This window comes from Pelodiscus sinensis, chromosome 6 (genome assembly GCF_049634645.1).
Source record: "Pelodiscus sinensis isolate JC-2024 chromosome 6, ASM4963464v1, whole genome shotgun sequence".
Lineage (NCBI taxonomy): Eukaryota > Metazoa > Chordata > Testudines > Trionychidae > Pelodiscus > Pelodiscus sinensis.
The window spans coordinates 74,073,660-74,100,549 of NC_134716.1; the positions used below are offsets into that span (position 1 = coordinate 74,073,660).

General features: G+C 41.2%; 1 long non-coding RNA gene across 2 annotated transcripts; it reads left to right on the forward strand.

The window, feature by feature from the left end:
* Positions 1–416: 416 nt before the first annotated feature.
* On the forward strand, positions 417–23,645 carry LOC142829748 (uncharacterized). Of its 2 annotated transcripts, XR_012904491.1 has the most exons (4): positions 417–533; positions 1,718–1,838; positions 11,507–11,614; positions 23,186–23,645. It is a non-coding gene; the product is annotated as an uncharacterized LOC142829748 (long non-coding RNA). The 2 variants fall into 2 exon arrangements; XR_012904490.1 differs by lacking the exon at positions 11,507–11,614.
* Positions 23,646–26,890: the final 3,245 nt, after the last annotated feature.

The following is a 26,890-nucleotide window of genomic DNA, read 5'->3' on the forward strand; positions in this document are numbered from 1 at the left end:
GCCCCAAATCCTGACTGCAGCACCAAGGCTGAGTAAATAGGCTGGACACTGACTATCTCTAAGGTTTGGAAAGAATGCATCCTGGAGGTCACTCAGCAACAGTGTAACTACTCCAGAACTTCTACTCTAGCCTCAGGTCCAGAGTAGCCCCTTTGGACTTTGTGCCCCGTATCTTAAAGCACTGGATCTAATGCAGTACAGGTGAATCTCAGAGTTATGGACACCTTGGGAATAAAGGTTGTCCATAACTCTGAACAAAGCACATTTTTGATGCCAGATCCAGCGGCTGACACCCCAGGCCAGGTTTCAGTAGCAGCTGAACTTCCTACTCAGTGCTGGCATGAGTTTGCAAGCTTAATGAGGGAGGGGGAAGGGAGTGACAGTGAGCCTGGCAGCATGCCCCCCTCTGGGTGCAGGAGGAGAATTAAAAATAGCATGTTCCCCTCCTGGCAGGGAGAAGCAAAACAGACCACAGCTCTGCTGCTGCTCTACTGGGTCCACTTGTCTTGGGCTGGCAATCCCAGCCTCTTGCTGTAAGTAGCTGCCCCATGCATGGGGATGAGAGTGAGGTGGGGTAGATATAAGCAGATGTGCCTCCCTTTAAGATGCAATACTGGCATAATACAGCTTTTGTTTCCTGTGCTGCTGCCTGAATGGTTATTCCCAGGACATGTTGACACAGTAGGGCTAAAGTTGAATTAAGCTATGCAACTTAACCTACACAGTTAATGTAGCTGAAGTCAAAATAGCTTTTCAAATTCAGCTTTTGGCGCTGTCTACGCAGCAGGAAGTCAAAGAAAGAACACTCTTCCTTTGACTGCCCTTATTCCATGAGGGTAAGGGTTACAGGAGTCGGAGTAAGAAGTCTTCCAGCTTCCCTTATTTCGAAAGAGTGGTTTGCTATGTAGACACACTGTTTATTATTGCAGAATAACATTAGTAATTCTGAAATAACTCTGCTGTGTAGACATAGCTTCAATCTCATATGGTGTCCAGTTGACCAGTCAGTCCGTAACGCTGATGTTTATATCTTTGAGGTCTTTCTATAGACCTAGGGCTCAGTCTTCTATTTGCATTTCCAGAACCAAACCAATAGAAGCTTTGCTAAGCCTGCTGAGGTGGGAGCAACTCTGAGTATTTTATACAAATTAGATGTATATTGCTCACCAGTGCAGGTCTGGCATATGTGTACCTGTCCGTTTATGCAATGTTTGAATTTCAGCCCAGAAAAATAAGACAAATTTTTTCTACATACTTTATACTCTTAGAAGATCTTTTCTTTGAAATGTTTTGATGCACTTATATAAATACAGAATCTTATTACACAGCAGATCTGATTTTATTTTTTGTTGTATGAAGGGAAGTGAAAGCAAAGGTAAACGAGATTCTTTTCAGGCTCTTACATCTCTCCACAAAATAGTTAAGGATTTTGCAATTGGAATTCAATTATTACTGATGATACATGAGAAGAAAAGAACACACCTTGAATATTAAGTCCCAGGCTGACTTGCCAGGCTAGCAGTTAGAAAGCCATTTTTACTTTCAAACGGGCAATTTCAATCTGGAAGTCTTTGGTAGGTAATATATAGGAGACTTCCTGATCTATTTTTACAATCCCACTTTTCAAAGCATAATTGCATTTTAAATCCTTTTGTTTAGATAGCATGCCTTTCACTAAGTAAGTATAATGACTAGGAAACTCATTCTGTATTTGCAGAAGAATGGCCAGCTAAACAATATTATATGAACATTTGTTAATTGTTGGATGAAACTCTGGCATGCCAACCACTCATTGAATGAATATTACTCAACAGAAAATCCTGGACACTACAGTAAAGGTAAGAAGAAAAAATACCTGGAAAATCTTATATGTAATTTTTCTCTAAAATAAAGTTCTTTAAGATTGATTGTTGGCATTCTGGAGTTTTCATCAATTATTAAGTATTATTCAGCTAATGCTATTCAGTTACTGAAACAGTCAATACTATTTGCAGGTATTTTTTATGTAACATTCAGTAGCTGATGCATCTTAGTTTTGACCATGCTAGAAATTTTTGAAATTTCTGATCCAGGCTGCACTTATAAATGCAGAAGTCAACACTTTGGCCTAGATTTTTAAAGGTATTTAGGCATTGCTGTAGTAGATATTTAGCAGTCTAAGTCTCATTCTTAAATGAGATTCCTGGTGGGGCTCCTAAGTGCCTAAAATGTCTCTGAAAAATAAGATGTAGACTCCTAAATCAGTTAGGCATTCCAAAGCTGAGTGCAGCAGTGCCTAAATACTATTAAAGTCTGGTCCATTATCTAATTTCAGGATGAATAGGGTTTTATGTTACTGATTATTTCTGAGGTTCATAGAGGTAGCCAGTGGAACACTATTGGTTCTTGGAGCACATCCTGATGTGATCCATGGAGACAATAGGTCACAGGCTGCTAGCTCTCATTATTTTCAGATGCTAAATCAAACTAAATACAGGTTGAACCTCTCTAGTCCAGAACTCTCTGATCTGGAAACATCTGTTGTCCGGAATTATTTTAGTTAGCCGGATGTCCACTTTCCAGGGGTGTGGCCAAGTTTCTTGCAGTCCCATAAAGTTTGTTTACAGCCACCACTCCTAACTCTCTGTGTTCTGTGCTGTTATTTAGCTCTAATTAACCCCTCAATGTCCTCTAACAGCCCAATAAGCAGTGGAAGTGTTGGAAATGCTGCTAGACACTACTGACCTCCCCTCATCTGGAAAATTCTCTCCTTTGGAACTCGTCAGTTCCCAAGGCTGCCAGATTAGAGAGGTTCAATGTGTACAGCAAAAATGTATTACATGCTTTACTAATAGTATCTCTCTATATACACAATTGTTGTAGTTACTTCATGGATGTCATGTAATGTGAGGTGAGTCAAACCATGGGGCCATGACTTGCCCACAAGACAACCTCTGATAAGAATTGGCCCACAATATCCGAAAGTCTGAGAACTCCTTAGCTCTTTTATTTGACACTAATGGGAAACCAAATTTGTAAAGGTACAATGTTTAATCATGTGCCCCTTTTTTCCTCATTTCTGCTTAGACCTCTGCCTCTATTTCAAGTAGCTGCAACTCTTCTCTCCCCCTTTCTTCATCAGGTCAGAAAGACTTTTTTTAACCCCTCTCCCTTAGTCCACTCCGTGGGAGCTGTCATTTTTACATTCTCTAGGTAGGCCCTGCGTCCCTTCTATCTCTTCACATCTAGCCCTCTGATATTTCTCTCATATTTTGTCATCCAGGTCACTATGATATCTATTTTTAAAAATACATTGTGCCTTTGGCTATCCCTCTGCTTAAAATTGCTAGTTTTAATTCTTACTTGTTCTGGCGAGCAATAAAATGTGAGATGAATCCAGTTCTGGAACTCAAGCAAGGTTTTTACATGGCAGAGAGTTGCAGTTGGGCAATGCAATCCGAAAAATGTCCGATTGGAAAAATCCTTTAATGATTGTATGAGCCAGTGAAGGAAGGACTAGAGAAGGGAGAGGCCACAGGGAAGCTGGAGGCTTGATGGAAGGCTAGCTTGTTGGTGGGTATATGGAGTCTAGCAGGGAATGGAATTCAAAAGAAGAAAAGGAGATGAGGTGTTGCTGATTCTGCACATTAAAGAAGTTTGTTTCAGTTTAGAGAAAGATTAGTTGTGAAGCAGCCCACTCATTTGTAATACACAGCCAAGATATCCAAAAGCAGACCAGTAATTTTAGGGATCTGAAATTCTGAGTGCTCGAGATACCTTGAAGGAGTCTCATTTTCAGGAAGTTCTGAGAACCTGCTTCTGGAAAATCAGGCTTCTTCCTTTAAATTGTGTCAAGTTAGGCGCTCCAAAAAGATATCAAACCCAACTCATGTTTTGAAAAAGTTAGCATTGTATGAAAATATCCAGCTCTGCTTGGGTAAAGATGGTAGCATAAATAAAATAAATCACTATGTTTAACAACCCAATCCTTACAGGTTATTTACCACAACTATGGACAACAGATGGACTATAAAATATAGAGAAATACAGGTTGAATCTCTGAATCTAGTCTGGCACCTTCTGTGCAATAGCCGAGGTTCGGTCTGATTTTAGTGAGCCAGATGCCCACTTATCATGGGTGTGGCCAAGTTTCCCTGCAGTCCCATAACATTTGTTTAGCACCACCAGCCCTCGCTCTCAGTGTTCTGTGCTGTTATTTAGCTCTAATTTATCACCAAATGTCATCTAAGAGCCCAGTAAGCAGTGGAAGTGTTGGTAATGCTGCTAGGCAATATTGACCTCCGACCTCCCATGGTTCAGCAAATGCTCTGGTTCAGCACCAATCAGGTCCTGAGGAAGCCAGACTAGAGAAGTTCAAACTGTAGTTGATTTCAGCCTCTGAGTGATATAAATTATTTATAAAATAGAAGATGGGCTGAGTATTTTGAGAGAAGAATTTGGCCCTTTTTATGGAGATTTTGAAATCCTGAGCCATAGTACCACAATGGGGTCCTGGTCCATTACTGGTACTTGTAGCACTACGGTAATAATAGTAATACAGTTATGTTAATTGATTTTTATGAAATGTTTTCTACAAGTCATGGAGCTGAAGTTTACATAATGTCTCCAAACAGAGTTATAGGCAACTAAGCAGTTTCACTCCCCAGAGATTTACACAAACTTTTTAATCAGTTCGCATACAAGGGAGCATGGGATGCAAGTTATATGGACCTGCAGTGCCTGTGTTCCACCATTATACAGGAACCTGGTCTCCACAATGTTTGGGCTTCTATTTTCAGAGCTGTCCTGTTCTTAGGCTGTACTGGGGAAACTGACCTGGGCTCCACACTTTGGGGGGCCCTATGCATCAGGGGGACTTGGGGTCCAGGGTGGCCTGTGGGATTAGTTGGGGTATTGGTGCCAGTAGCAGAGAGTGACCCGCCCTCAATTCTCCCACACGTGCTCCACCCCCACTGGTCCTTGATGTGCTTAGGGGAGAGGGCAGAAGCGGAAAAGAGATGAGGTAGGGGTGGAGTGGCAGCATGACAGAAATGGAGCAGGGGCGGGAAGAGGTGGAGAGGGGCAGACTAGGGCCAGGTCACTCACTGCTTCTGGCACCAGGACCTCACTAAGTCCCCAGGCCACAATGGACCGTGAGTTCCCCCGAAGTATGCACCTCTCAAGTGCAGGGCCCAGGGTAATTGCTCCAATCTATCCTGTTCCTGTTCTGGGCACCACCATTAATTACATAAAGCTGGTGTCCACGTAAGGTAGTTTGAACCCTTATATCACAAATCCAAATCTCAGTGAAATTCGACAGTCTGAACAAACCACATCTTGTTTAACACAAAAAATGGTGATGTTTTAAAGATTTTGATACAGAAGTCAAAAAATTGCCCCTGGTTTAGTCCAAGGATTTATGAATCTCTACTAATTTCTCAAACTGCTTGGAATTTCAGTTTAGATCAATCTCCTAAACTACAGGAGTTGCATAGCTTGGAGTTTTGTGCTGAAAGCCTTACATAGTGCTGTTCCATAGACAGCAAAGCAAATCAAAAGACGGCATTTTAACAGGGCTTTTGTAAACACACTTCACACCTATTACAACTTTTAGAGTCTAAAACTCTGCTGTATACTATTCAAGTCTAGCTTGTTTTATTAATTCAGTCTTTCCATAATTCTTTTTATAAAGGAAAACAATAAAAAGGTCCAAGTTTGCAGCCATAAAAACAGTGTTCTTGTGGCAAATGACACGTGGTTTTAGGATATCCAAGTTGCCATGTGTGAAACGTAGCCATTTTTAGTGTAAAATTCCCAATTTCGTAAGGTTTTCAATATCATGAGTAAATTGTTCAAGTGGTGTTACGTGAACTGCCAGACAAGACTGTCCTTTCTGAAAGGGGGAGGTGTTTTGTCTGGAAGTTTCTGATCACTTTTTTTAGGCTGTGTGCTAGTCTAGCAACTGTTGCTGTGCGCTCTCTTCTGTCACGTAAGGCAGAAGATGACTCAGCACTGACTCTCTGAATTTCCTGCCAATGGATTTCCCAGTCTGTCAGCTGTTCTTCATTAGCCTATAACAGACTGCCTTGCAACAACACTCTTTCACTCTAGTTTAAATCCCCTCCAATCTAATTTGCCTGCCAGTGTCTGTGTGCAGGGCAGCATGGCTTTCAGAGCTAGCCAGTGTGTTGTAAGCACTGAATTGATTAGACTGCTTGTTTAAAAGACGTCTTGTTTTCATGAATAATCTGAAGTTATTCAATTGGCTGAATTTCTTGAGTGACAAGACTGCAATATTAATAAAAATCACCTTTGTATGCACACTGTGCATAGTGAAAATGAACATAATACCTCTGCAATAAACTTTCACCTTGTTACAAGCCTCAGCATTCTAAGGTTACCTTTGCTATCCCTTTGATAATTAGCTTTTGCACTCGTGTCCATTAGTTGTGATGCAAATCAGATGTGCACTTGGCACAATGCACTGGTGCTGAGGGGCAAAGTAAAATAGCAGAGAACATTTTGTATTGATGTAGAAGATGCATCTATTCCCCACCTACCTACTGCTGTTCTCAGTTCTGACACACCTCTAGTATTTTCTTATCGGGATCAAGCTGATCATTATTTCATTCAATTAACTTTTATATTTTCTAATGCCTTGTTCCATGTCTCACTATTTTAAATACTGAGCCCAGCTGTATCATAAAGGCAGCACAATAAGTACAATAGACATGTCGAGACTATTTAAGTGCTGTCTAGCCCCCATAGCTAAAAGCTGTTTAGGTGAGACAGCTATGTCCAAATTAATAATTCTGCAATGATAAATTAAACATATTGCTCATTAAATGAATTGTAATAATAGTAATCATAATCCAATTATTATTTACATTGGTTCATCACCAGTGTTTAATGGTTTATTTTCTGAATTTAAAAATAAGGAGCAAAGCCATCTTGGAAATCCTAATTATGTGAGTGCTTAAACCACCATTTACTTTCAATAGGATTTGGTTACCTAATGAATCCCATTGTTAAGCCCTATAAACTGTGTGTCCTAATGAATAGACTACAGCAGTGGTCACCAACCAGTAGATCAGGATCTATTGGTAGATCTTGGAGCCTCCAACAGGTGATCTTGACTGGTTTGGCCAAGAGGCTATCAAATGCTGGCACTTTACTCCCAACACTGCTGTGCACCTCCTGCCCTTTGCCTTAGAGTTGCCTCTGCCTTCCCGCACTTGCTGGGCAGGGAAGGAAGAGGAGCAGGCACTGATGTCAGGATGCCTCCTCCCTCACCCTGTAGCTTGTCACCACAGAATGAAGGGGGGGCACAATAGGGCCTGGGATGGAGGGCGTTTGAAGGCTGCTTTTGAGAGATGAGCCTGCCTTAGCCCCACTGTACCACCTGTGGTAAGCAGTGTCCAGCTGGAGCCTGCATCCTGAACTCCTGCTCCAGTCATAAACCTTTCCTGCACCCCAAACCTCTGCCCTAGCCCTGAGCTGACCCAAACTCCCTTACAGAGCCTGTACCCTGAACTTCCTCCTTCACCCCAACTCCCTGCCCCAGGATCTGATCAGAGCAACTCCAAATCCCTTAACCCAAGACCAGAGTCTGCATTCCAACCCTCTGCCCCTGCTTGATGAAAGGGAGGAAGGATGGGGGACTGAGGGAGGACTGAGTAAGCAAGGGTGGGGCCTTTGAGAAGGGGCACAAAGGAGGCAGGGCAAGGGTATGTGGGTGTGAGGTAGATCCTGGCTTGCACTTATATTCAATAACATGATCTTGTGCTTAAAAAGGTTGGAGATCACTGGACTAGAGCAATTGCCTGGGAGTCTGAAGATTTGGGTTCTGTTGCCAGAGCTGCTGAGAGATCTTGGGGAATATGCCTGCTGCTGTGTTGGGCCCTGTTATCAGGGAGACATGTTAACTGTGACCTGAAGAAGAGCCTTGTGTGGCTCAAATGCTTGTCTCTCTCACCAACATAACTTGGTCCAATAAAAGATTTTACCTCACCCACCTTGTCTCTCTAAGATCTTGGGCAAGCTATTTCTCACACAGTTTCTCCATCTATCAAATGGGGATGCTGACACTGGCCTCCTTTTGTAAGATGTTCGGTCTACAAATGAACAGCACTATACAAGTGATATGTTTTATTATCATTGTCCTGGAATGCAGCAATTGACTAATTAGAAATTGTTTCATTCGTGGTACTCTATTATTTTAAAAAATTATAGCTTTGCATGAATATGATTATATTAATTTTCACATTAGTGACAAGAAACTTTTTCCAATACTAATTATGAGGACAAAATCATCATATAAATGCACATTCCTCCCCCCCCCCCCCACACACATACTTTTTGTAGGAAAAGCTGAAATGATAACAATTGGAAGCTCTAATACATCCTGGAAAATTGGGGGAGTGAGCCACATTCAGTAACAACCCCTATTGTTGCACTGGAGGGATGTGTGGATCTAAGAAGTCATACAATATATGGGGGCACGCAATGAGCAGGCTGGCATTACAGAGATGCATATTGTTCCCCTATTAACCTCATAGAAATACAATAGGAAAGGAAAGATGATCCATTTTCCCACAGCGCAGCCCGCACAGATAACAGATGTGGCCCATAGTATGGGTTTGAGAGTTTGGGCATGGCTAAAGTGGGGTAGAGGCAGAAGGCTTCCATGAAGATGGAGCCCATGTGCATCCATGCCATTTGTGGCTCTAACAGCACCAACTGCATAAGACTTGGGCAAGAAGCAGCCCAGGATCCAGTTCTGGCTGCCTAGCACTTTGATCTGGCCCACGTTCTGCATCTGGCCACTTTCTATTTATATCCTGTTGCTCGTACCACCAAATTTCCAGGTGGAGGCTCAGGCAGCAGGAGCCTATTTAAATGGCTCATGGCCACAGTGCTGTTCTGGCATGGGCTGAAGCTGTGAGCCCTTTAAATAGCTGCAGCAACCCCCAAATGGCTGTCAAGCAATGTAGTAGCAGTGGGGGCAAGAGCTGAGAGCCCTTTGTTGTGTTTTTAATTCAAAACCTCCGGCCCCAGACAACTCTAGAGGCTAGTCCCTAGGCCCCACACTTTTTGCCCCAGGCCCAGCCTCTTCTGAGAGTGGAGCCAGCCTGTGACTATGTACCAAAATTCATTAAGTGGCCTCCTGTGAAAATTATTGCCCACCCATGAACTACATCCTGGGCACTACCTCATGATGAAGGATGGCTCACCAGCACTCTTATTCAGTTTTCCTTCTTCTAGACACATTAAGAACTCCACATTGTTTTTATCATGGCTACCATCACCTGTACTTGCAGGTGGTTTAATAACAAACCTGGCATCTTCTCCTAACACAACTCTTTTTCTGTCCCAAACTGCTCTTCACAAGACACTACTCGGAGCCCTTCCTAGCTAGAGTTCTGGCTCTGGATTCTCCCAGTCAGCATCTCCTGCTCTCTGCAGCTTTCTTTAGTCACAATTTCCTGTTCCTTTCTGCCTCTTTATAGAGAACATTTGTCCTCTATCAAGCCCAATCACAGTTGTTAATGAGGCACAGGTGAACTGAAGCATTCCCTTTTAAATGGTTCAGTCCAGCCTGTGACAGTGGCCTACACTCTCACTTTCTTATATGAAAAGTTCCACCCGCCAATAGGAAAATGCAGAAGAAACTCCATAAGCAAAATCCCCCACAGAATTCCTCTTCCCCACATTGGAACATGAGCTGGGGCCTAAACAGAAATAAAAAAATATTAAATTACAAAGATTTCCCACAATTACTAAATTATTCCAATTTTCAGCAAGTTCACACACTGCAATAGGGAGAACTCCAATTGCACAACTAAAATCATTGTGTAGGCTCCTAAAGTCAGATAAGTCTGTTCAGCTCTTATTTACTAGCTGTCTGGTAGGCTGCTTCAGACACTGAGTCACCCTGTTTTCCTGCACTGCCTTTGTTCCAGATTAGACATTTGAAACTCAGATCGCCAGAAGGCATCAAAACTGGGAAACTGTGTGCTTTGTTGTTGCACTTGGACTCAAATGACCCTCACAAGAGAACAGCAATTAAAAAAAATCATTGTGCGTAAAAGGTACCAGACAGAGGCAACTGCCCCACCAAAGTTCAGTAGTTAAATAGGACTGAGTTATCTAATGTTGTGTTCCCCCCCCCCAAAAGCGCGCTGAATTGGAGTTCCAACAAGGCCTGCTTCCCTACTGCTAGATAAGTTTTATGCCAATGTAACAATCGGTTTCACCCAGTGGGAGGGACTTGTTAGTAACAGGCTGAGGTGGGAGAGAGAAATCTCTTTCACCACATAGAAATATAATGTGTTCTATTAGTTTTCTATAGCCCATTGTCCACATAACCCAGAGGCAGTCTCAGCCAGACAGCTGAGGCATGGCAAAGGCATTATCCTGGCATACTAGCCTACTGTGTGCAACACTGAGGCTAGTAAGCATGTTTCACTGAACAGCAATGAAATGGTAACAACACTTTTGGGTAACTACTGACCTGGATTTGAACTGATGACCTTACAGCAGAAGGTTTCTTTGACCCATTATATACCCCAAGCTCTCCATTCCCCATTGTGGATCACTTCTTATTGTGTTGCCCCTGTCTTATTTTATTCAACATTATAGCATGAAGGAAATAAACATCTTATAAGTTACAAGCTGTCAATTACAGGGTGCTCAAAGTCCCACAGCTAGAGCATCTATTTTTCTACAAATGCTTCTGTCCATAGTAATGGCTGCTACATTTGAGTTGTTTTCATTTACAAAAGTTTTGCAATCAATTGTGATACAGGTTAAACCTCCCTGGTCTGGCACCCTTGGGACCTGACTGATACTGAACCAGGGAATTTTCTGGACCAGGGGAGGACAATGCCAGCCTCTTTGCTGCTGGTGGCTGCAGGGCTCTGCTCCAGTAGCAACAGAGGCATTCATGGAACAGAGACAGGCAGGAGCTCAGGGTAAGAGGCAAGATAATTGTGGAACCCTGCAGTTGGGATCCAGGGATGAAGCCCCAGGGCAGGTGGTGGGCTCCTGGTCTGCACTGTTAGGTGTAGGGCTGAATTCACTGCCTCTGGCTATAGGCTCCTGGCCCCAGTCCATAAAGCTCTACAGCTGTCCCACCTCTTCCTCTGAGCGCCCCCTTATCCCTGCGCCCACTCCCCCTCGAGCATGAATGCTGCAAAATAAGCTATTTGTGGTGCTCCAGAAGCTCTGGAGGCCCCACCTTTTCCCTGTTAGTTCTCCAATCCCAGGCATCCAGGGTTTCCGGATCATGTATGTTGCCAGATGAGAAAAGTCTGGATTATAGAGGTTCAGACTATAGCAGTTTAAGCTTGAGAAGGTGAACTGAAACATATTAAGTACTTCAGTTTTTACATGGCAGCACTTTTCTCACATTGATGGATTGTTTTCCTTATTACAATTCCCCTCCTGGTTTTCCAACAACACTGCCAGAACTCTGTGCACCACTTTTCCCTCCCCTACCCATTGCTCATTTTACCAATTTCTTCAGTTTTCAGAAGCAACCAATACCTCCTGAAGAGCCATTGGGGGACCCTTTGTTATTAAATAAAGGAGGCTGCAATTACCTTCATTCCACCCTGCTCAAGAGCCATAATTTGTAAGCAACATTAAAACTAATTACCTCACAGGAGTTTTCATAAAAACACAACTTTTAGATGGTTAGCTCTTTTGTGGCGGGGACTGTCAATATGTTTGCACACTGTTTGGCGTAATCAGATCTGACATGGTTGGTCTGTAGGTACTGCCACAATATAAATGTTAAATAATGACTTCTGGAAATACCACTCTTGGCAATCCTGTCAAATTACAGTGGTCTGGTATGCCCTCAGGGATGCATGCTTTAGAGGGGAGAGTAATGCAGGTTATTTGTTAGGTGGCTTGTCCTCATTGGGTATCACATATTAGACAATTAAAGGAATATATTACTTTGTTAGGTTAGATCTACTTCCATTAGTGGATAGTATTTTTATCAACAAAATACTTATTCACTTGCAATACATATATGATATTCAGTTACATAGAGCTTAAAAGTGATTACCTTTTGGATACAACAAAAAAATTCACTTTTCTCAGATGTCTAGCATCATTCCCCCTGCCAAGCTATAGGGCTATTTCAAAGGATTTGTTGCTTTACTAATATATTAATCTCTCATGGGATTCTTGCCTGTTGTCTATATATAAAACAGGCTGGTGACTCATATTCACAAACTTAAGAGTCTAACGGGATTCCTAGGTTGGCAATAAGTGAAAATACCACTGTTAGCACCTTTATTTCAGGATTTATCTCCAAGAGAGTTTGCTGACAATATAAAGACTTCCATTTTAACCTTTCAATTACAGTTAATTTTAGGAGAAAAGTGCTTGTTGGTTTGTTTAAAAAAAAAAAAGAAGAAATATAGTAAAAAGGAAAAATGAGATCAAATTTGTTGCTTTGTTACCCCCCAGCAGACTTAATATATTCTATAGATTCTTTAATTTTCTATCTTTATATTTTTAATTAAAAATGATAGAAATAAGTTACTTGGTTTTGCAATGTCTATATCATAACTTCAAGGGCAAACAAAACAACAATCTGTGTTGACCAGATCAACTATAGACTTAACTTACTGATTACTGATTATTATTAGTTACAACTTGGATTTTGCAACTGAGTTTATGGTAAATAATCTGAGATATATTATGTTATCTGTAACATTAAAACGGTCAAATCAGTGCCTCTCAAATTTCTCATTAATTTCAATGTAACCTTAACTATAGAGTTGCTACCCATTTCTTCGAGCAAGATTACAATTCCTCTGTTTATTACTGCATTTAGTTGCTAAATTTAGCCCAATAGATTTTCAGACAATGATTGAATTTTCTGAGTCATGTTAACTACTTTCATTAATGGCCCTGTTTTCTGCCCATTTTTAGAGATTCCTTCTAGATAGAAATCCCATAAAGTGTAAGCAAATTGACAAACTTTAATAGCACCCCACCTTAGACAAATCCCATTTTTGGAAAAACTAGTAGAGACCACAATTTATCCTGAATAAATTGTTTGAGCTACATGAGACTTAGAAGACGATACCATTCACATTCATCAGTTTTTCTATTTACTGCCATCTTCTCTTATCATTATGAACCTGGTGAGGGATAAAACAGAGATTACTGGGATTCTCAGGAGCTAGTGGAGATGTTGGGGGACAGAGAAAGGAGGGGGGCTTTCAAAGATCATGAAGAGCTGAACAGGGCTTTGGAGAGACCCATAGTAGCTTGACAGAGATTCCCCATTCAGGATCAGTCCTTGTGGGTATAGGACTGATGAACACAAGTGATACGCTATAAAAGTAAACTATTTTTTTTTCAATAAAAAATGTCCAGTGGGTTGTAAGTGAATTTGGTCCAGAGTTACATGGATTATTTTCTGCCCCATAATTATCTGGTAAAACCTATGTTTATAGTATCTATTTATTTACTGTTGTCACCTGTCTTTCTACCCACTCAATTCCAAGTCTTTTTACAAGATCTTACTTCCTATATACACCATAATTCATTGTGTGTACATCAGCTTAGTGTGTTACTGGTACCAGGTTGAGTCTCTCAACTGCACAGAATGCATTTTAAGCAGCCTCTTATCATCATCAAAAATGGGAAAAGCTTGATTACAAAACAAGGTCTAAATATAACTTCCCAACTGCTAATGTTGCCAACACAAACACTACTGTCACTGTTTTGATCTGGATAGAGGATTTTGTGAACTCCATATTACATTGTTTAAAAATGAGAACACAGTAGAACATGCTTTAAGCAGTGTAGGGTGATTTTGTAGAATAGCTGTTATTACCTGGTTTCACTATATCACAGATAGCCTCTCAATCAATGAGCAAGGTATTACTGAGGACAAAATTTCACTCAAAATGGCCTGAGAATAGTCCCCAATTTGTACTCCATTAAATCTCTTTGCTCATGAAGTCAGCCAATGGGTTAGAATATAGCTAGCAGAAAAACAATAATTCTAATCTATGAGGCTCAGTGCCAGTGGGAAAAAAAAGTGGCTAGAAATTCAGCTGATCTGTCTTGCAATGATGAAAATCTAATGCAGCAGCTGTTTTTCTGGGAACTGTCACTCATCACATTTTAATTTTACAGTTTGAATTAATCTTTTCTAAATGCAGCACTGAAGGGTAGTGAGAGAACAACAGCTTTCCATCCAAAATAACTGGATTGAAAGTAAGGTGGTTTTTCTCCCCTTTGGGTTTAAATTGTAGTGATTGTTCTAAAACTTAGGCACGATGCTCGTGGAACTGAACTGGATGCACCGAGAACAGAGATCAAGAAATCATATAATAGTCCTAAAATTAGCAAAAATCAGCAGTTTCAGTTTGTATCCCATGAGTTTCACTTTGACTTTTAGGGGAGGACATACCCAGAGTGAAAAACAGTTTCAAAATTGATAAGAAATCATCTGGTTTATATAATTCACAATTAGCTTTTTGAACATGAGATACCACTGAGACTAAGAACATTGTATTGTCAAAGAAGGATTGAAAATCTATATGGATAATGAGAATATGCAGAGCTCCAATAGAAAAGAAAAGCAGAGTGGACACAGGGATGTTTCTCCTAATGGGGGCTTATGTACCCACAGTATTTGCACCAATTAACTAATTTAACCAGAACAGTCTTTTTAAACTGATTTAATGCAACCCCACTACTGTGCGTTCAGTTGCACTGGTATTAAGGTGTTTCAGTCAGTCAAACCATCATGTGAACAGATTCAACTGTTTTTTGCAGTGTTTGTTTTGTTTTATTATTTTAAAATGTCTAGCTCATGGAGTTAAAAAACAGTTAGTAGCCCGCACGACTGTGGGGGCGGGGGAGGGGAAGATTGAAAAATCCTGAAATCCAGAAATGAAAACATGCCTTGAGTAAACTGAAAGCAAACAAAAGGAACCCCACATTTATTATTGTTAGAACTCTCATGATTTGAGGTTGGTAAGGAAATGGCTTATGATTTTTGGCAACATGAAAACGTATTCAGACACGTCTACAAATGGGTTAACTAACGAATTACCTGGTAATCAATTAAATCGAGTTAAAAGCTCTAGTGTAGACAAACCCAAGTGAAAGGCAGAGGAAAATCAGGGCTAGTGTTCTTTCAGATTCTGAAAATGTTCAAATTAAACAGTTAAGAAGGCTAATATTTCCTATTTCACAAACAAAATATCTTCAGAGTTTGCTTCTTGCTTTACTCTGACTGAATGAAGTGAAAGTAGGTTATAACTAGGTTAATATTTCCAAATGCAAAGATATACATAAAAGCATTTTGAAGGGTATTTACTAAGATTCAAGACTCAAAGATACAAGAATCAAAAACGTATTTTGTTTATTGCAATTACCCAAGGGACACAGAATTTAGTACAGGGATCCTGGGATTGCATACAGTGTGTTCTTGGAAATCCCTTTTCAGTAATTTTGTTGTGGCATGTTAGTTGTCTTGACTTCCTGGCATTAAATATAGAAGTCTGTTTCTAGTTACTGCTTGAAGTCTTCACAATAATACACAGCAAAATGGATATGTTGAGTCATCTCAAAGAACTGGAAAAGACTCTTCTGTAAATGTTTCCATTTTCATGGAGACTGACAGTGTTTTAATGTATCTGGTCACGACACTCAGTACAGGGAGAGGCAAACAGTTTCTCTAGATTTCACTTTTCTCATGTGAATAGTACTTTTCTGTTCATTGGGTCTACTTATGTGAGTTAAATTAGTCACTTGCCGATGAGCTTTATCAGAATAAATCCCTGTAACTTTAAATACAAAGAAACACCATAAACAAGTTATTAAGAATTTTCAAGTTATCCCTGGATGAAAGTATAGCCAGATATTTGCTTTAATCCCATTTTTTCCATGCTTTACTCATTTTCCTCATCTCCCTCTGGGTCTTCTGCTTGTGATTTCTTTCATATGCCAAGCCTTTTGCGTCAGCACGGTCCCAGAAAATAGAACTTTTGTTCTCACTGATGACCCTCAGTTTTGCAAGAGACCAAGTGGTGGCTCCTTCCCCGTCACTAATAAGAAAAAAACATTTACGAGTATCATAAATTCCTGTGGTCTGACCTTAGCAGCCAGGGAAAGGCCTAGAAAAAAATATCATGTTGTTGCCTTCATGTAGATTGTCTTCTACAGCTTGGGATGATGTATGATCCACTTGTTTTTGAAATTCTAGTGGGGTTGTTTGTGTCACCTACATTTGTCTTCATTTGCATTGCTATCACAAGATCTTTCAACATGCAGTATTGGGTCCTTCTTCTCATTAGTATTATGGGTAAATTGTCATAAAGCAGAGGAATATATGCAGAAATGCGAGTGGAAGTAAGGTAAATAAATTCCAAGTGGGAAAATATGAAATAATTTTTTCACTTGTGCAGTTAGTCAATTAGACATTCTGATACAGGTTGAACGTTTCTAGTCTGGCACTGTCTGCTTTGTCAACATCCAGGGTGCATCTACACTGGACCGTAGATCAAAATAAGATTCACAATTTGAGCTATGTAAATTTTCTATCTTATTTTGATCTTATTTCATAATAGCTTATTTAATAATTTGGGGCTGATTACACAGCACCAAATTTCAAAATAACTCACTATTCCAAAACGTCCATTATGCCTCATGGAATGAGGTTTACAAGTATGTCGGAATAGCGAGCTCATTATATTTTGAAATAATGGGCTTTCTGTTAAGATGCCACAGCAGCGGGTATTGGTGAGATGATCTGTAGCCCTACAGCTTCTGTCTTAGTCAGTGTCTCCCCTCAGTTCATAGGTAGGCTTTTATTCATTTTTAGATTTCTTTAATGACATGAGCCCCCTAAACTTGGTCAGTCTGGATTATGTATGGCACTAATTGTGTCAGAAATAGACATGCAGCTGTGGGTACAGTGTACTGTTCATTAAGGACCAGCAATTGAGTTAGATTCATTTCTGTGTATTGGAGATTTGTAAAACCATCCAAAATTGAGTTTACTCTTTGCCCCCACCTCGCAGACAGCATGATGATAATCGTATATAAAAGGGTGCCTACAGTATTTACAAAAAATACAACTAGCTAACCCATTGTTCACACCATGGTAGAGCAAAATATAGGTAAGCAGATGAAAGTATTTTGAGGAGTTTGCAGCCAGGATGTTGTCTTCATTGGTTGAAGGCTTGTGTCTGCAATTTTTAAATTCAGTGCATGGACTAGAAGTACTCTTGGATTCCTCTCTGACATTAAACACACATATCACAATAGCCATGTCCATAGACTATGTCCAATTGGCTAGGAGACTCCGTTCATTCCTTGTATATGAAGAAAAATTGGCCTCCTTTATTCATGCCTTTGTTACATCTCAGCTGGACTATAGCAATACAATATAAGGAGTATGAAGCCTTTAGCATTTCGGAAATTCAAACTAGTACAAAATGCTGCAGCACATCTCCACAGTGACACAGGCTATCATGAGCACATTCCACCTGTCTTCCACTCTTTACACTGGCTTCCCATAGAATTTCAAATATGTAAAAGGTTGTCTGAATCTCTGGGACGAAGACTGTGGTCAACAATTTTGCTCCTCTGGCACAGTAGAGCACACTACAATAACAGTAACGCTATTCTGTACAGGAGACAAAATTTTCTCAGGGGGCAGTCCACAATGTGGCATCAACTCCTACAGGAACTAAGGTCCATTACAATCCTCGCCATATTCTTCTCCAAGTGTTCTATGCATTTCTTTTGACCGTGCCTTTTGTAATATATACACATAGCAACAAGTGTACTGAAATAAACCTTAGCAAAACAAATTACTCCACTGCAAATGTTTCTCCCGCTGGGAGAAGGCAAGAGAACAAACAACAGGTGACAGATGTTAATCACATTACTTAATGTGCTACTGGAAGGAGCTCAGATAAGTGGTAATGAATGCGGTATAAAAGCCTACGTATAGAACAGAGGCCAGGGCTCAAAGCACATCTTCCTTCTTACAGCCACTTGTAGCTTCTTTAAGCCAGGCAACTATGAATCATATGGATAATATACTCCATAGCCACATCCCTTTCTATAGTAAGCTCCTTTCAGGGGCAGTGAGATGGCCAGAGTCATTGAAGTCCTATACCATATGGAAGATTCTCTACTGGACTACAGATGTTGCCAGACAAGAGAGCCCTTGGACTGGGGAGCGCTAGTGGCTGGGGAGCACTAGTGCAGCAGCCAGGAGTGGGATTGGGGGCTGGCAGGTGGAAGAAGAGGTGGGAGCCTGGCACTTGGGACAGGGAACCCAGTGGCTGGGGCTGGGGTCAGACCAGTAGCAGTGGTTGACCATGGGCAAGGAATGTGGTGGCCAGGGCTGGGGCGGACCAGCAGCAGTGCCTCCTCCAAGACACAGAGCCCAGTGGTGGGGCTGGACCATCAGCAGAGCCTGGGCAGGGCCGGTGGCCCAGGGACAGGAATCCTGTGTCCTGCAGCCCCAGGCCGGCAAAAGAGCCCAGTCAGACTGGCAGCTGGGTGAAGGGGCAGAGCCAGAGCTGAGCCAAATGGGTCTGCTGATGGACCCAGGAGAGCCTGGAGTTCATCAGCAAAGGGTCTGAAACTGAATTCCCCTGGTCTGGCAAATTCCCTCATTCGGTACTGGTCAGGTCCCAAGGGTGCTGGACCAGTGAGAGCCAACCTGTCCCATCATTCAGTGTCTTTGATTGTACAGGTTATATTGAGTTTTTTAACATTTTGCTAAAGGCTCAGAATTGAGTCAGACATCTTCAAGAAATGGGAATTTGAGTGTTTTTTCTGCAATTTATGGGTTTTTTTCTACTGTATTCATTGACAATCATGTGTCACAGCCAATATCCATTTCTGTGGGAATCATCGCTCAGTTACATTCTGCTCCTTCTAATAGCATGAACTACCTCTCTCCACCTTGCTGAAAATAGAAATCTATTTTTCGGATGGTGGAAAGACTCCAGAGAACTCCTAGATCTGTGGGCCAGCGGAGCTAAGGGTGTTGGTGTGACAAGGACATAACCATGCCTCCTTCCCATACCCCTGCTGTGGGGCTTATCCACCTGTCACAACACAAGAAGGAAGCAATCCCGGAGTTTCCCTATAACTGTGCCTTATCCCTTATATAGATTTTGCAGTTGGGAAAGAGGGACTTTTCCAGACATACACTGGCTCTGCACTTTGTGAACTTACAAAATTGTTTAAGGATGCCAGGTTTTCTTTTTGCCTTCCATTTCCAAAAAAATAAAGACAGCTCATGTTGGCAGAGAATTCAGACTTGAGGCTTTCATTGTATCTGTGACAGAGGTTTATTGTATCATTATGTTCCATCCGGTGCTTTCAATACAAGAAAGATACACACACACAAAGTGGTTAGTTCTTCCACAGGAATGACTGCCAAGTTAACTCTTCCAAGAATAATCCTTGGCTGTGAATTGCAGGAATAGAACCCATGTGGTTCATAAACAAGTTAAGGAAGTAAAAGATCTGCCAATGTAGGAGATGTCAGCCACCCTAAGGTGAACACAAACAAGCAGCAGCACTGGAGCCTGATTGTTTGCAGTTAATAGAGTGTGAGGTGTCTGATAGGAAGCTTACCTCTCTCCCAGGATATTTCATATTCTTTCAAGTTCAAGGGAGGCAGGAGTTCATCCAGGAATCACTGCAGCACACTTCTTTATACTAACATGAACAGAACCCCCGTGTCACTGCAAAAAAGCAGGCAGTGGGAGTATCACATAAACTCTGCATGACTCCGAGGAATTCTGTTTTCTCTGCCCCTCCAGCCCTGGCTCCTTCATCCTCATTTAAGGCACCTTTTTCCCCTTGGCAGATTCTCACATGTGCAGGCTCATAAAAACACATGTTCAGGTTGCCTTCGAGGCCTATTCCCCAACTCCAAGCTCAGACTCAGGCTGCTGTATCCCAGCATTGAAAGTAGGTTCCCTTTCCTTCCATATGTGTTGTCCCTTCTCTCACAGCAATTCCAGACACCTGTCAAAGGAGAAAGGAGAAACAGTAGCAGGACATACAGGCAGTATTTCCTGCCAACTCTCTAGACATCTCTGAGGGGTTTGGTCACTTTGTCCATGACGTACCCAACTACAGTTCCAGAGGCAGGGTAAAGCCACCCCCCCCAACACTGATACTGATGAATGATACTGATACTGATCTGTTAATGAATGAGAAAAATAATACAGCTCAGGTGCATGGTTATGAGGAATAGAACTTTGCATGGCTGTGTTGTGTATTAGTGGATGTGTAGTTCTTTGAAAAATTTAAATAATCTAATCATTATTGTCTTCATCATCGCTAGTAGTCACCTGTTCAAGCAGCCAAGTGAGGTTGATATAGAGTTCATCTGGACAAACTATTTGTTTCCATTTTTTCCCCCAGTCAGAATATGCTTTTCCTCACACAAATATAAAGCATTTGTGAAACTGGAGCCATCTGACTAAGTTTTGATGAAATTCTGCACCTTAATATTAGATCATTCTAAATTGTTTGCAGTGCAGACCTGACATGCATTGCTCAGTTGTGCACTATTTGCTGCATAAGGAATGTGGATATTGGTTCTATTTTAGCCCCCCCCTCATCCTCACCCAAAAAACCCCAAGCCCAATATAGCCATTAGATTTCAGATCTAACGTGATGAAATAGGAAAGCAAGAGTGGAGCTCTCTTTTGCTAAAGTGATATACACCTCTTATTTCATAGCACATGTTTTTTTGGTCTCAGATAAATACAACAGATATAGAGGAGCATTTCATTGTGCAGTGTTTTGGCCATTAATTTTGTAAAGAGAGATGGTAATTGAACCAAGGGACCTCTAACCTCACAGAGCTTCTTTAGTTGAATCAGCTGGCTCTCTTGACCAACTATTTGATAGTCACATGTCAACTCTCTATTCTTGAATGACTGGAATGGCAATTAAAAGAACAATATCAAAGCTACACATCTTTGTGTGCTTGAAATTTGTTTAATGTTGCATGATTGCAAAAGACTCGTAGACTTAGCCTTTAGTATATTGATTTTTCTTGTTAAGCCTCGACCTTCAGCCTCGATCTCCAGAGTCAGCAAAACTTGTTTGCAAAACTCCAGTGGCCTAATTGAAAGGTTGGGAGCACATGCCATCTCCATTGACTTAAAAGGGAGCTGAGAAGGCACAGCTCCCTGGAAAACAAATTAGGCCATGGGTCCTCTTCAAGGCTCTAACAGATCATTTAAACTCCGTTCTGAAATATGAGTTGACTAGACTGATTTTCGTTCAGCTATTAAGGATTTCTTGTTAGGTTTGCTGGAATGGGATATCCTGCAAATGATTTGCTAATTACTAGGAAATGTGGGTAATGAACCTGACCCCCTGAGAGAGAGAGAGAGAGAGAGAGAGAGAGAGAGAGAGAGAGAGAGTATGTGTGTTTAAATACGCCATTTTTTCATTTGATGAAGGTTACAGAAATTGAATTTCATTTTGTTAATTATTTAATGAGAATACCTGAAGAGGTGTTTCTTATGATATGAAAAATCATGTCTTATATTATTATAATATTAATTATTTAAATACAAAACTAAAATCAGGAACATTTTACTCAAGCTAGTTTAGATCATTCAAGCAAGAGAGTAGAACAATCTCAGATAAGTTTTAAAATCAGAACTACTTTATAATTCAATATATACTGAAAGTATCATTTTTCCCCTACCAAATACATGGTCTGAATAAAATTTTATAATCTGTAAGCTGTTATATATTGCTCAGTTATAGTATTCAAGATAGGAAATTGCAATCTGACCTTGATCCAAAGACCATAAACAACAATAGGAGTTTTCTCAATTTTTAAAATATCTCACAGGATCTTGTTTCCCTGCAAGTATGATTTTCCTTTCAACAGTTGCTGGAGTTTGACAGTCAATTTACGTACAAACAGCCAGTACAAGAGATCTTTGAAATAACTTCAATGCCTGTTTCTATCTTGTTTAACTACACTGATTTTTAGAAGAGAGAACAGATACCATACCTTGTCTCTGTGATAAAATACTGTAGTTCCAGTTCCTCCTTGACAGCTTTGAATAGTCTTTGGTCCTGTTTGACACATGGAAAACAATGGGTCCTTCTTTTGTCCCTCTACATACTAGATGTCTTCTCAGCTCATGATGTATCATAGCCTCCTTCATATTCTAGATCAGAATCAAATGCATCCAGGTGTCAGATACGCTGGGAATGGGCCAAATACTTAGCTTATATACATTGGCCCATATACATCAGCTGATAATCTGACCAATAATATATTGGTATTGTTGTGTATAACAACATTTTCTGTGGTTTCTAAAAGAGACAAACAGGATCTTTTACTTTTTATAAGGGTTCTTTTTGGTGTTTTTAATGAGGGTCCATAGATTGTGGTGAATCTGTTAGTGTTATTTAATTTTCAAGCCTACCATGACTAAAGTTTCTAAATGCATAAACAGCAGTCCAGATGGCACATGTTCAGACTGAACCTTCTAAATAGGTTTGTGTATATTTGCCTGTAAAATGTTGGAGGCCTTTTTGAAAACCTGACTGTAAGTATAAAACCTTTTTCCAAGTCTGTTTTGTCTAATTTTAAATCTGATGGCAACTACTGCCACCACCATATAGTAGGCTAGCTTTAATTGCACCTGTCATAGGCTCAGGCTTGTGCACTACTTTAAATACCTGGATACTCCATTCATTGCAGTGGGACTATGCATGTGATCAGGCACCTTGCTGAACTGAGCCCTATGAGCCTTTATCTTAGAGATTTATTAAACCTCCTGACTTCTCTGTGAGGTATTATTGTACTGATTTTTTATGATGTGTAGACCAAGATATAAAGGACTTAATTCACTTACTTTCAGCAAGTGAATTAACTGAGGCAGGAACAAAATTCAGAAGGCTGTATCCTGAATCTCTGCTCGAAACACTGTATCAGATATCCTCTTGTTTCATATGCGGTCCTCTAGATTTAATGCAGCATTCAAAGTAGTCTTTCTGTGGGACAGTGAGTGCAAGAAGGTGCAGGTAGTCTTAATTTAGGGTCAGATAACTGAGCTTTGGAAAGAAGAGTTACTATCTAAGTTCAGTCTTTCTGCATTCTTAACATCCTTTCTCCTCCTGCCTACCTCCCCTCCCTTTGCAGGCATTGTTCCAGAAGTGTACAGTGAGTAAAGGGAAGAAAAAGAATAAGTGATTCTCAAAACAAAGCAGTGAAAGGAAGAACAACTGGAGCAGTTGGAACCAGTCCGAGAGCTGCTTGGAACCAGTCCAAGAGCTGCTTCTCGATCCTGCCCCTTCGCACCTATCAGATTAATCTGTAAGGCCTGGTAACTCTGACAACATGTGATAATATTCCTTCCCTTTTATCTAAGTAACAAATAAAAACAATGATATACTGATGTCCAGTAATCATCCACAAACTTCTTTTTATAGTGTTATATGGATAATTCAGTTTCTGCTAGTCAACAACATTTTCTGACATAGTAGACTTAGAATAGTATGCCAATGACCTTTGCATTGGATTCCATGCTAAAAGGTTAATAACCTTCTTGGCTCAGTCAAGCTGATCACAGGACACATGGGGACAAGTTCATGCTGTTAGAGATGCCAACAATTGAAGGATATTAATTGGACATTTGTTTGGAGAAATAGGGCCACATTTTTATCTCCAAATGAAATACACTTAGGTTAGATAATTTGGCAGGACATAGGGAAAAAATATACCATTGTTTAATAACCAAATATAGGCTGCCCAAGGTTGGTTACACTGCATTCTCTACTATCTATTCTCCACCATTCCATACCCCTCTCCACACCTCACTTCCCCCTCCTCTCCATCCAAACATACACATGGGGCACAATTTTAGGAAGCATCCTAAAATTAGATAATCCATTTTCTGAGCTCCTGGGACAGATTTTACTCTCAGTTACACTCATGTAACTACAGAGTGACTCAGCTGATGGCAACGCAGTTATTTCAGTTTTGCGCCCACATAATTGAATAGAATTTTATCCCTGTTCTTTTGCTTGTCAGAGAGGAGAATGCCTTGTGGATCTGTTTATGTAGTCTGATTAAGTTTAATGAAAACTGAAGTTTGTTTCTAAAAGTTGTTTGCAGAAGGGTCTTTGACTTTAGCAAAGCTTTGGATATGGTCTCCCACAATATTCCTGCCAGCAAATTAAGGAAATACGGATTGGATAAATGGACTACAGGCAATCCCCGGGTTACATAGATCCGACTTACATCGGATCCCTACTTACAAATGGAGTGAGGCAACCCCGCACTAGCTGCTTCCCCCCAGCAGACCAGGGAGATGTGAAGCTAGCACCCCCCCCCCCCCCCAGCAGACCAGGGAGACGCGGAGCGGCTTTTCTCAGCAGACACCTCAGCTTGAGAATAAAGGACTGAGGGAAGTGAGGTGTGGGAGAATAAAACTGAGCTCTGGAGAAATGTTTGGCTAGAGTTTCCCCTACAATATGTACCAGTTCCGACTTACATACAAATTCAACTTAAGAACAAACCTACAGTCCCTATCTTGTATGTAACCCGGGGACTGCCTGTATAAGGTGGATAGAAAGCTGGCTAGATTGTTGGGCCCAACGGGTAGTGATCAACGGCTTGTTGTCTGGTTGGCAATCGGTTTCAAGTGGAGTGCCCCAAGGATAGGTTCTAGCACCAGTTTTATTCAACAACTTCATTAATTACCTGGATGAGGGGATGGATTGTATCCTCAGCAAGTTGACAGATGACAATAAAATAGGAAGAGAGGTAGATATGTTGGAGGGTAGGGACAGGTCCAGAGTGACCTAGACAGATTAGAGGATTGGGACAAAAGAAATCTGATGAGGTTCAACAAGGATAAATGCAGAGTCCTGTACTTGGAATGGAAGAATCCCAAGTATTGTTACAGGCTGGGGACTGACTGACTAGGAAGCAGTTCAGCAGAAAAGGACCTGGATATTACAGTGGATGAGAAGCTGAATATGAGTCAACAGTGTGCCCTTGTAGCCAAGAAGGCTAATGGCATATTGGTTGCATTAGGAGGAGCATTGCCAGCAGATCTAGAGAAGTGATTATTCCCCTCTATTTGGCACTAATGAGGCCACATCTGGAGTACTGCATCCAGTTCTGGGCCCCGCACTACAGCAAGGATGTGGTTGCATTCTGGTTCAGCAGAGGGCAACCAAAATGATTAGGGGGCTGGAGCACTTGACCTATGAGTTGAGTCTGAGGAATTTGGGCTTATTTAGTCTGCAGAAGAGAAGAGTGAGGGGGGATTTGATAGCAACCTTCAACTTCCTGAAGGGAGGTTCCAAAAAGGCTGTAGAGAGGCTGTTCTCAGTAGAGTAAGATGGCAGAACGAGAAGCAGTGCTCTCAAGTTGCAATAGGGGAGGTCTAGGTTGGATATTAGGAAAAACTACTTCACTAGGAGGGTGGTGAAGTACTGGAATGGGTTATCTAGGGAGGTGGTGGAATCTCCATCCCTAGAGGTTTTTAAGGTTTGGATTGACAAAGCCCTGGCTGGGATGATTTAGTTGGGGTTGGTCCTGCTTTGGGCAGGGGGCTGGACTCGATGATCTCCTGAGGTCTTTTCCAGCCCTACAATTCTATGATTCTAAGGGTCAAATTTTTCATTCAGTGGCAGCTCCCATAGAAAACAATGAGATCCTTGTATACCCAATGGCAGATTTTGGCCCCAAATAATAGCATTGTATTAATTAACAGTGTTAACTAATAGTTAACCAAATTCTTAAAATGTTGCTGTTTTAATTAGTACCACATAAAATACTTATGGCTGTATAGCTTATTCTAATTCAGCAAAAACAAATTAAGCTGCACTGGTGCATTAAACCCAAATAACTGTGCCTACACTAGAGCTTTTACTAGTATAGCTATGCTGACAAAAAATAATAAAAGTATACATGTTTCTGACAGCTATACCAATAAAAACTTGAGCCTAGACTGACCTAGAGCATAACCCTGAAGAGTCCTGATCACAGACAGTCCATGATTTCTATTTGTAGACTCGCATGAGTAAGGACAGCTCATGTTAAGAGGTTGCAGATCAAGCTCATAGAAGTATAGTATATGGAAGGGTCCCATCAGGCAAAGTTCCTTCGATATCCCAGATTGCCTTGCCTCTGGATTGAGGGATGCATTTGCTGTGTCACACAAATCACATGCATCTTGTTTTAATGTGGGGAATCAGGGTTTGACAATATGGGAGCAAATCATTACAGCAGGGCTACTCAACTTTGGAAGCCCCGGGGGCCACAGTGATACTCACAGCACATGCTGAGGGCCACAACTTAAGTGTGGTTGCATATTAAGCCCCGGGGTGGGGATTAGGACGGGGTGTCAGGGCTGTGGCAGAAGGGGCTTACGTTGAGCAGCTCCCAGTCAGCAGTGCAGTGGGAGTACTAAGGCAGGCTTCCTGCCTCTCCTGGCACCACAGACCATGCTGCACCCTAGGAGCAGCCAGCAGAAATTTCCCAGCCAATGGAAGTACAGAGACCATAGTGGGTGCACTAATTTATGACGTTTTCTGGAGCAGGCAGAACTTGGGAGGGTTAAAGACTCTTTTTCATGTCCACTCCTCCTCATGGGCCATCGCTGTGGGCTGAACCAGCCATAGTAAAAAGTGTACAGTAACCATCCTAAATCTCTGCAGAATACTTAATGTATAAGAGTGGCTCACAAACAACTGATGTACCTTATTTGAAAGTTTATTTTAATTTCTAGTTTAACAGTGCTCTCATGACACTACATCACCATAGGCTTGCTCCAAAACATCATAATGTGGGCCTGCCGGCACTGCAGAGTTCTAAACTCTTGAAGAGCTGTAA